At 25.8% G+C, this 12,227-nt stretch overlaps 1 long non-coding RNA gene across 1 annotated transcript in view; it reads left to right on the top strand.

Moving 5' to 3' along the window:
- Window positions 1-6,317, top strand: part of LOC126355126 (uncharacterized) — a 31,232-nt gene extending 24,915 nt beyond the window's left edge. The window contains exon 2 of the long non-coding RNA XR_007565460.1: window positions 5,546-6,317. This is a non-coding gene — a long non-coding RNA (uncharacterized LOC126355126). The remainder of the gene's footprint in view (window positions 1-5,545) is intronic.
- Window positions 6,318-12,227: the final 5,910 nt, after the last annotated feature.

The following is a 12,227-nucleotide window of genomic DNA, read 5'->3' as shown; positions in this document are numbered from 1 at the left end:
AATACTTGAAGCATATGAATATTGAGAAGCACCTTTTACCATTGCAGATGCAGTTTATGGATCAACATTCTTTGTTGCAAAAGGATTCCATGGTTTACACGTAATTATTGGAACAATCTTTTTATCAACATGTCTACTTCGACACTCAATAAATCAATTTTCACCAAGACATCACTTTGGATTTGAAGCAGCAGCATGATACTGACACTTCGTAGACGTAGTATGATTATTCTTATATATCTCTATTTATTGATGAGGTAGATAATTGTTTTTCTAGTATAAATAGTACATTTGACTTCCAATCAGAAAGCTTGATATAAATCAAGAAAAACAATTCTAATTCTATCAACAAGAGTTTTCATTAGATTTATTATTCCAATAATTGTTATAATCCTGGCAACAACACTATCAAAAAAATTAATTAATGATCGAGAAAAAAGATCACCATTTGAATGTGGGTTTGATCCAAAAAGATCAGCACGAATACCATTCTCAATACGATTCTTCCTAATCGCAGTAATCTTTTTAATTTTTGATGTAGAAATTGCACTAATTCTACCAATTGTAATTATTTTTAAAACTTCAGACATTATAATCTGAACAGTATCAACAATATTTTTTATTCTAGTTCTATTAGGAGGACTATACCATGAATGAAACCAAGGAGCATTACAATGAGCAGAATAAAGGGTTGTAGTTAAATATAACATTTGGGTTACATTCAAAAAGTATTGATATTATCAATCAACCTTAAATAGAATAAGAAGCGAAATATTGCAGTCAGTTTCGACCTGGAAGATTGGTATGTACTACCCTTATTCTTATTAATTGAAGCCAAAAAGAGGCGTATTACTGTTAATAATATAATTGAACTATAATAGTTCCAATTAAGGAAATGTAAAGCCAATATGAAAGCTGCTAACTTTTTATATTAGCGGTTAAACTCCGTTAACATTTCTAAAATTTATATAGTTTAAATAAAACATTACATTTTCACTGTAAAAATAATATATCTATATTTATAAATACTTAAAAGTAAAAATACTTCCTTAACATCTTCAGTGTCACGCTCTAATTATAAGCTATTTAAGTAAACGAAAAACAATATTACCAAAATAAATATTCAAAAAATAAAAGTTAAAAGATAAATCTTGACATTAGAATCATATCAACCTTGAATATAACCAATTAAATAAATAAATAATCTATATAAACCTTGACCACCAAGTAATTCACCTCAACCATAATCAAATGACTTAGATGAATAATAACCTATTTTTAAAGGAATATATCTAATAAACTTAGTTGAAAGAAAAGGTATAAATCATATAGAACCAGCAAATCTAACAAAAGAAAGTATACTTAAAGAAAATAAATTATGAGAAAAATCAAAATTAGAAATAAGATAACCTAAATAAGCACCTAAAATAACAACTGTAATAGTTAAAAACTTTAAATAATAAGGTAAAGCAATCACATGAGGAATAGGAAAAATTAATCAAGATAAAAGACTACCACCAAAAACAGCAACAAACAATAGACCAATTATTCCAAATGAAATATAATAACCCTTATCATCAAAAGAAAATCTAGAATAAAAATTATTATCACCAGATATTGAATAATAAAACAAACGAAAAGAATAAGAAGCAGTTAAACCAGTAGAAAAAAAATAAAGAAAAAAAATTAAACAATTAATTCATCTTAAACAAACCATCTCAAGAATTAAATCCTTGGAATAAAATCCCGCTAAAAAAGGTATTCCACACAAAGATAAACTAGAAACATTAAAACAAACTGAAGTTAAAGGTATGAAATTAACAATTGATCCTATAAAACGAATATCCTGAGAATCCTTCAAATTATGAATTATTGAACCTGCACATATAAATAATAATGCCTTAAATAAAGCATGAGCCAATAAATGAAAAAATGCATGCTTTGGATAACCTATAGCCAAAATTCTTATTATTAAACCAAGTTGTCTTAAAGTAGAAAGAGCAATAATCTTCTTTAAATCAAACTCAAAATTAGCGCCCAATCCAGCCATAAATATAGTTATACAACCAATTAAAAGTAAAAATCAACCACAATTATAAGTATCCAATATTGGTCTAAAACGAATTAATAAATAAACACCAGCAGTAACAAGAGTAGAAGAATGAACTAAAGCAGAAACAGGAGTAGGAGCTGCTATAGCAGCAGGAAGTCATGAAGAGAAAGGAATCTGAGCTCTCTTAGTTATAGCTGCTAAAACAATTAATATAGTAATGAGCTTTATTTCAAAAGAATTAGAAATAAAATCATAATAATAAATATAATTTCAACCACCAAAATCTAACATTCATGCAATAGAAATTAAAATAGCAACATCACCAATACGATTAGAAAGTGCAGTTAATATACCAGCACTATAAGATTTTACATTTTGATAATAAATAACTAAACAATAAGAAACTAAACCTAAACCATCTCAACCTAATAAAATTCTAATTAAATTAGGACTAATAATTAAAAAACCTATAGAAAGAATAAATATTAAAACAATAATAATAAAACGATTTATATTCTTTTCATCAGATATATAATCCTCTCTATAATAAATAACCAAAGAAGAAATATATATAACAAAAGATATAAAAATAAGAGATATTCAATCCAAAATTAAAGTTATAACAACTATAGAACCATTTAAATTGAAAAGCTCTCACTCAACAAAAACTCTATAATCAATTATAAAATAATAAATACCTAAAATAAAAATTATAGCTCTCGAAATAAACAAAGAAAAAAAACTCAAAGAACAAATAGAAAATAAATTCTCGGCCTAAGATGAAAAACTTCATATCATTGATTCCACAAAACAATATTTTTAATTAAAATACTTAAGCAAACTAAACAAAGAAATATTCACCCTTTAAACAGAGAATATTTAAAGGCAATCAATGTAAAAGTAAAAGATGATATTCACGAAAATAACCAAGAGAACAAGTATAAACACCAGAATAATAATTCCCATGCTGAGAATAAGAATATATATACAAAGTATAAACAGCTCTAAAAAAAGATAAAAAAATCAAAGCAAAGAATCTAAAAGAAGATCAAGATATAATTCTATTTAATAATCTAATTTCACCTACCAAATTTAAAGAAGGAGGAGCAGCCATATTTGATGATCTTAAAAGAAATCATCATAAAGCCATTCTTGGCATCAAATTAATTATACCCTTGTTAATTAATAATCTTCGTCTACCTAAACGTTCATAAATAATATTAGATAAACAAAATAAACCAGAAGAACATAAACCATGACCAACCATTAGAGAAAGAGAACCTACACAACCTCATCAATTCATCAATCCACAAATAACCATTCTTATATGAGCAACAGAAGAATATGCAATTAAAGACTTTAAATCAACCTGACGAAAACAAATAAATCTTACAATAACACCCCCAGATAAACCTAAAGACAATCAAAAATAATTAAACTTTAAACCCAAATAAGAAATAACCTTTATAACACGAAAAATACCATAACCACCTAACTTTAATAAAACACCAGAAAGAATTATTCTACCTGAAATAGGGGCCTCTACATGAGCCTTAGGAAGTCATAAATGAACCAAAAACATAGGTATCTTAACTAAAACAGCCAAAATTATAAATACATAAAACATAAAATAATAAGAACCAAAATCAACCAATAAAGGAAAATATAAAGTATTAGAAAAATCATAAACCTTAAATAAAACTAATAATAAAGGTAATCTAGCAACCAAAGTATAAAAAATTAAATAAACACCAGCCTGCAAACGCTCAGGTTGATAACCCCAACCCAAAATTAAAAGTAAAGTAGGAACTAATCTAGCCTCAAAAAAAATATAAAAAGAAAGAAGACTTAATCTAGCAAATGAACAATAAAGCATAATTATTAAAATCAAAACCATAAAAACAAAAAAATTACAATGATATGAACTTAAATAAACTGAACCTCTAGCAGTGATTATTAAAGAACAAATCCAAAAACTAAGTAAAATTAAACTAAAAGAAAAATAATCAATACCAAAATAATATCTAATTATATTCAAATCAGCATATGAATAAACACAAATTATAAAAACAAAACCCGACAGAAACATTAAAGAATGAACCAACCATCAACAATTATTTAATAAACAAAGAGGGATCAAAAAAATAGTTATAAATAAATACTTTAACATAAAGATAAACCAAAAGAATTAAAAAAATCATTACCATGAGAACGAATTATTGAAACTAAAATAGAAAGATCTAAAGCACCCTCACAAACAGAAAAAACTAAAAAAATAACAGGAAAAAAAAAATCATAATCAAACTCAATAAGAAAAACAATAACTAACATAAATAAAGAAAGAACAATATATTCTAATCTCAAAAGAACCATTAATAAATGTTTACGTTTAGAAGAAATAACATAAACACCAGCAAAATAAATCAATAAAGAAGTAAAAATAGAGAATATAAACATTAGTTTTAATAGTTTAAAAAAAACGCCGGTCTTGTAAACCGGAAGTAAGTCCAGCCCCCACTTTTAAAACTTCAGAGGTGGAAAAGCTTCCATCATCGGTCCCCAAAACCGGTATTTTAAATAAACTAACCCCTGAAATGATCAAAATAATAATTATATCATTATCAAATGTAATAAATATTAATTTTATTAAATTAAGACACCCAATATCAATAATGCTTTTTATTATCCTTCAAACCTTCCTAGTTGGATTAATAACAGGAACAATAATAGAAAGATATTGATTATCATATATTTTATTTTTAACATTTCTTGGTGGTATACTAGTATTATTTATTTACATTACAAGAATTGCATCAAACGAAATATTTCAGCCTAAATCAATCACTATAATTATTACATTAATAATTTGAGTATTTATCATATTAATATTAATTATTCTAGATATATCTATATTTATAGACTTTTTCAAAAACACCGAAACTATAAATATTGATAATTCAATCAATTATCAAGAAATAACAATATCTTTAGAAAAATTATATAATAGACCAACATTCATTATTACAATAATAATAATAATTTATTTATTTTTAGCACTACTAGCAGTTGTTAAAATCACCAATATTAATCAGGGACCTATTCGTAAAATAAGATAATTACTAATGAATAAACCCTTATGATTAAGACATCCTTTAATTAAAATTATTAATAACTCTTTAATTGACTTACCTGCCCCAACAAATATTTCATTTTGATGAAATTTTGGATCCCTATTAGGGTTATGTTTGGTAATTCAAATCGTAACTGGACTATTTTTAGCTATACATTATACATCAAATATTGAAATAGCATTCAGTAGTGTAGTACACATCTGCCGAGACGTAAATAATGGTTGAATTATCCGAACCTTACACGCAAATGGAGCATCTATATTTTTTATTTGTATTTACTTACATGTAGGACGGGGAATTTACTATGGATCTTATATATATATACATACCTGAATAATTGGTACAGTGATTTTATTTTTAGTTTATAGCAACTGCATTTATAGGATATGTCTTACCCTGAGGCCAAATATCTTTTTGAGGTGCAACAGTAATTACTAATTTATTATCAGCAATCCCATACTTAGGAACAGATTTAGTCCAATGAGTATGAGGAGGATTCGCTGTTGATAATGCAACATTAAATCGATTCTTCACATTCCATTTTGTATTACCATTTATTATTGCTGCTATAGCAGCAATTCATTTATTTTTTCTTCACCAAACAGGATCTAATAATCCTCTTGGACTAAATGGAGATATTGAAAAAATTCCATTCCATCCATACTTTACCTATAAGGATTCTATTACATTTGTAATAATAACATCATTATTAATTATACTATGTTTAATTAATCCTTACCTATTAGGAGATCCAGATAACTTTGTACCTGCCAACCCATTAGTAACACCAGTTCACATTCAACCAGAATGATATTTCCTATTTGCATATGCAATTCTACGATCTATCCCTAATAAGTTAGGAGGTGTTATTGCATTATTTTTGTCAATTAGAATCTTAATAATTTTACCATTTTATAATAAAACACCATTCCGAGGCATTCAATTTTACCCTATTAATCAAATTTTATTCTGAATTATAGTAGTTGTTGTATGCTTACTAACGTGAATTGGTAAACGACCTGTTGAAGAACCTTATATTATAACAGGTCAAATCTTAACAATTATTTACTTCACATATTTCTTAATTAATGTCCATGTCGCAAACGCATGAGATAAATTAATTAAGGAATAAAGTTAATTAGCTTAGGAAAAGCATATGTTTTGAAAACATAAAATTAGAAGTTTAACTCTTCTATTAACTTTTCTCAAAAAATTTCACTAAACAAATGAGATAAATAAAATCTTTAAACCAACAAAGAAAATAAAAAAATTCAAAGATAAAGGTAAAAAACTTTTTCAAGCTAAGTACATTAATTTATCATAACGGAACCGTGGTAATGTTCCACGAACCCAAATAAAACCAAAAGATATAATAGCAAGCTTAATAAAAAATATAAAAGAATAAAAATCACCGCCCAAAAAAATTAAAGCCAATAACATTCTTATGAAGACAATTCTAGTATATTCAGCTAAAAAAATTAAAGTAAAACCACCCGCACCATACTCAATATTAAATCCTGAAACTAACTCAGATTCCCCTTCAGCAAAATGAAAAGGAGTACGATTAGTTTCTGCTAAGCAAGAAGCAAAACAAGCTAAAGCTAAAGGAAAAGAAATAATAATAAATCAACAATAAAGCTGATAGTTTATAAAATCAAACATATTAAAACTACCAATTAAAATAATTAAAGACAATAAAATTAAAGCTAAACTAACTTCATAAGAAATTGTTTGAGCAACAGAACGAAGAGAACCTAATAATGAATAATTTGAATTAGAAGATCAACCAGCAATTATAACAGTATAAACACCTAATCTAGTACAACATAAAAAAAATAACAATCCATAAGAAAAAGAACACATATAAGTTAAATAAGGAAAAATTACTCAAACGGCTAAAGAAATCATTAAATTAAAAACAGGGGAAAAATAATAAAGTAGGTAATTAGATATAATAGGAATTGGCTGCTCCTTACAAATTAACTTAATAGCATCTCTAAATGGCTGAGGAATTCCAACAAAACCTACCTTATTTGGACCCTTTCGAATCTGAATATAACCTAAAACCTTACGCTCTAATAAAGTTAAAAAGGCAACACTAATTAAAACACAAATAACCAATAAAAGAAAATTCAAAACAAATATAAATAAATCATAAAGTATCAATACTATTTGTAGAAAAAATCTACATAAATGAATTCTAAATTCAACACATTAATCTGTCAAAATAGTAAATAAATTAATATTAATCAATATAACAAAAAATATTTTAACCATATGGTCCTTTCGTACTAATATGGATTAACAATCTTAGGATAGAAACTGACCTGGCTCACGCCGGTCTGAACTCAGATCATGTAAGAATTTAAAGGTCGAACAGACCTAATCATTGGGCTCCTGCACCCAAAATTTTTCTTAATCCAACATCGAGGTCGCAATCTGCTTTGTCGATATGAGCTCTCAAAAACAATTACGCTCTTATCCCTAAGGTAACTTAATCTTATGATCATAAATTATGGATCAAAATAACAAACATAAATAAATGATATAATAATGAAGAGTTTATCTATTCTTCATGTCACCCCAACAAAACATCATCATTAAATATAGAAAGACAAACAAAAAACTATATAAAAGTAAAATGTCAAGCTCTATAGGGTCTTCTCGTCCTAAAGAAGAATTTAAGCCTTTTGACTCAAAAGTTAAATTCAAAAATTTATTAAGAGACAGTTGATTTCTCGTCAAGCCATTCATTCCAGCCACTAATTAAGAGACTAATGATTATGCTACCTTTGCACGGTCAAAATACCGCGGCTCTTTAAAAATACGCTCAGTGAGCAGGCCAGACCTCAAAATATAAACAAGAGGACATGTTTTTGATAAACAGGCGGAAATCAATTTTGCCTAGTTCCTTATAATAAGTTCACAAGGTAAAAATTTCATACAAATAAATATACTAATTCTATCATTATTACAAAAATTTTAAAATTAAATTAATAATCTTAATAAAAAACCTAAAATATTTATAAAATCAAATAAAAAATAATGAACTAAAACGTAATCTTAAAGATAGCTGGTTTAAAGCTTACTATTATATTTCTATAAAATAAATTATAGGTTATTAACTTCAAAGCTTATCCCTTAAAGAATAAATAAGTTAATATTATTACTTAAAAAATTAAATAAAAACAAATAACTTTAAAAAATTAAATTTTTTCTTAAGAAACTAGATATCTTGGGAAACGATTAACATCTCATTTCTATAAATAATTTAATAATAATTATGATACATTAACTATAAATTATTTATAAATCAACCCAAATCGAGACAAGTAAAATAAATACTAAAATTTTGATAAACCCTGATACAAAAGGTACAATAAATAAAATCTACTTAAAAAAATTTAAAATAATATTTCATAAAACACTTACATTACCAATAAACTATAATTTAAAAAATCAATTCTATAAAATATACTAAGACAAAAATACAATAAAATTAATATATATTAAATAATGAAATAAACAAAAAATAAATATAATAAAATAAATAATCAAGATATCCTGATTTGCACAGAAAAATTTTCAGTGTAAATGAAACACTTTACTAATAAGTTATATCTTGAAACTCTTCCGAGATACACTTTCCAGTACATCTACTATGTTACGACTTATCTCATCTAAATTGAAGCTACTTTAAAATAAAATAGAATAATCAATAATGAGAGCGACGGGCGATGTGTACACATCTCAGAGCCAATATCAGTTAAATTAAATAAATTAAATTACTATCAAATCCACCTTCATTAACAGTATTTCACTATCAAATCCGTTATAAACAAAAATCTATTGTAACCCACCTCCTCTTAACTATAAGCTGCACCTTGACCTGAAATATTTTATAATTATAAATCTTGAGAATTATAACTCTAAAAAGATTCTCTGATAACGGAGATATACAAACAAATAAATTAAGTAGAGTAAATCGTGTATTATCAATCATGGGGTAGGTTCCTCTGAATGGAATGAGATACCGCCAAATTCTTTGGGTTTAAAGACCTTAACTAGTAGTACCCTGGTAAATATAATTAACATTTAAAATAATAGGGTATCTAATCCTAGTTTATTATTTAAATTTCACAGATTCATAAAAAGAACCACAAATAAATTTTAACATTTCACCTTACAAATTTATATTTCAACCCTAATAATATAAACAACTGTTTTAACCAATAATATTCACTTGTATCAATCGTATAACCGCGGCTGCTGGCACGAATTATGCCGATACTAAATCAATTGCTAAATCCAAAATCACTTGATAATTAAATCAAATTACTGCAAAAAGAACATTTAGTCTAACAAAACTTACATATAATACAAAGAAAAAGTGAATAAACAAGCAAGAATAAAACTTTTAAAAATAAAAAATAAGAAAATTTTAAATCTATTAATTCAGGAAAAAATAAAAGATTCAAATATTTAAAGAAAAAAAAAGAAAAAAACCACAAACATTAACAAAAAAAAAAGAAACGACCCTATGTATGACCACAACAACTTCTCTATTATATATAATTAAAGATTAATATGGAACATGTATAGCAATAAATGTATTATATTCTTTCTTATTTAATCTTTCTTTTCACTAATAAATAAAGAAAGATTAAATAATATAATAAATATATTTTATATAATTATGTAATTTAATATAATATGTTATTAATATGAATTCTTTTTTTATATTAAGTTAACTTTCATATATATTAGTTAAATAATATAATTATAGATTAAATTAAGACACCCAATATCAATAATGCTTTTTATTATGCTTCAAACCTTCCTAGTTGGATTAATAACAGGAACAATAATAGAAAGATATTGATTATCATATATTTTATTTTTAACATTTCTTGGTGATATACTAGTATTATTTATTTACATTACAAGAATTGCATCTAACGAAATATTTCAGCCTAAATCAATCACTATAATTATTACATTAATAATGTGAGTATTTATCATATTAATATTAATTATTCTAGATATATCTATATTTATAGACTTTTTCAAAAACACCGAAACTATAAATATTGATAATTCAATCAATTATCAAGAAATAACAATATCTTAAGAAAAATTATATAATAGACCAACATTCATTATTACAATAATAATAATAATTTATTTATTTTTAGCACTACTAGCAGTTGTTAAAATCACCAATATTAATCAGGGACCTATTCGTAAAATAAGATAATTACTAATGAATAAACCCTTACGATTAAGACATCCTTTAATTAAAATTATTAATAACTCTTTAATTGACTTACCTGCCCCAACAAATATTTCATTTTGATGAAATTTTGGATCCCTATTAGGGTTATGTTTGGTAATTCAAATCGTAACTGGACTATTTTTAGCTATACATTATACATCAAATATTGAAATAGCATTCAGTAGTGTAGTACACATCTGCCGAGACGTAAATAATGGTTGAATTATCCGAACCTTACACGCAAATGGAGCATCTACATTTTTTATTTGTATTTACTTACATGTAGGACGGGGAATTTACTATGGATCTTATATATATATACATACCTGAATAATTGGTACAGTGATTTTATTTTTAGTTATAGCAACTGCATTTATAGGATATGTCTTACCCTGAGGCCAAATATCTTTTTGAGGTGCAACAGTAATTACTAATTTATTATCAGCAATCCCATACTTAGGAACAGATTTAGTCCAATGAGTATGAGGAGGATTCGCTGTTGATAATGCAACATTAAATCGATTCTTCACATTCCATTTTGTATTACCATTTATTATTGCTGCTATAGCAGCAATTCATTTATTTTTTCTTCACCAAACAGGATCTAATAATCCTCTTGGACTAAATGGAGATATTGAAAAAATTCCATTCCATCCATACTTTACCTTTAAGGATTCTATTACATTTGTAATAATAACATCATTATTAATTATACTATGTTTAATTAATCCTTACCTATTAGGAGATCCAGATAACTTTGTACCTGCCAACCCATTAGTAACACCAGTTCACATTCAACCAGAATGATATTTCCTATTTGCATATGCAATTCTACGATCTATCCCTAATAAGTTAGGAGGTGTTATTGCATTATTTTTATCAATTAGAATCTTAATAATTTTACCATTTTATAATAAAACACCATTCCGAGGCATTCAATTTTACCCTATTAATCAAATTTTATTCTGAATTATAGTAGTTGTTGTATGCTTACTAACGTGAATTGGTAAACGACCTGTTGAAGAACCTTATATTATAACAGGTCAAATCTTAACAATTATTTACTTCACATATTTCTTAATTAATGTCCATGTCGCAAACGCATGAGATAAACTAATTAAGGAATAAATTTAATTAGCTTAGGAAAAGCATATGTTTTGAAAACATAAAATTAGAAGTTTAACTCTTCTATTAACTTTTCTCAAAAAATTTCACTAAACAAATGAGATAAATAAAATCTTTAAACCAACAAAGAAAATAAAAAAATTCAAAGATAAAGGTAAAAAACTTTTTCAAGCTAAGTACATTAATTTATCATAACGGAACCGTGGTAATGTTCCACGAACCCAAATAAAACCAAAAGATATAATAGCAAGCTTAATAAAAAATATAAAAGAATAAAAATCACCGCCCAAAAAAATTAAAGCCAATAACATTCTTATGAAGACAATTCTAGTATATTCAGCTAAAAAAATTAAAGTAAAACCACCCGCACCATACTCAATATTAAATCCTGAAACTAACTCAGATTCCCCTTCAGCAAAATCAAAAGGAGTACGATTAGTTTCTGCTAAGCAAGAAGCAAAACAAGCTAAAGCTAAAGGAAAAGAAATAATAATAAATCAACAATAAAGCTGATAGTTTATAAAATCAAACATATTAAAACTACCAATTAAAATAATTAAAGACAATAAAATTAAAGCTAAACTAACTTCATAAGAAATTGTTTGAGCAACAGAACGAAGAGAACCTAATAATGAATAATTTG

Source organism: Schistocerca gregaria, chromosome 3, assembly GCF_023897955.1.
Source record: "Schistocerca gregaria isolate iqSchGreg1 chromosome 3, iqSchGreg1.2, whole genome shotgun sequence".
Lineage (NCBI taxonomy): Eukaryota > Metazoa > Arthropoda > Insecta > Orthoptera > Acrididae > Schistocerca > Schistocerca gregaria.
This window is presented reverse-complemented; position numbering and strand designations above follow the sequence as displayed.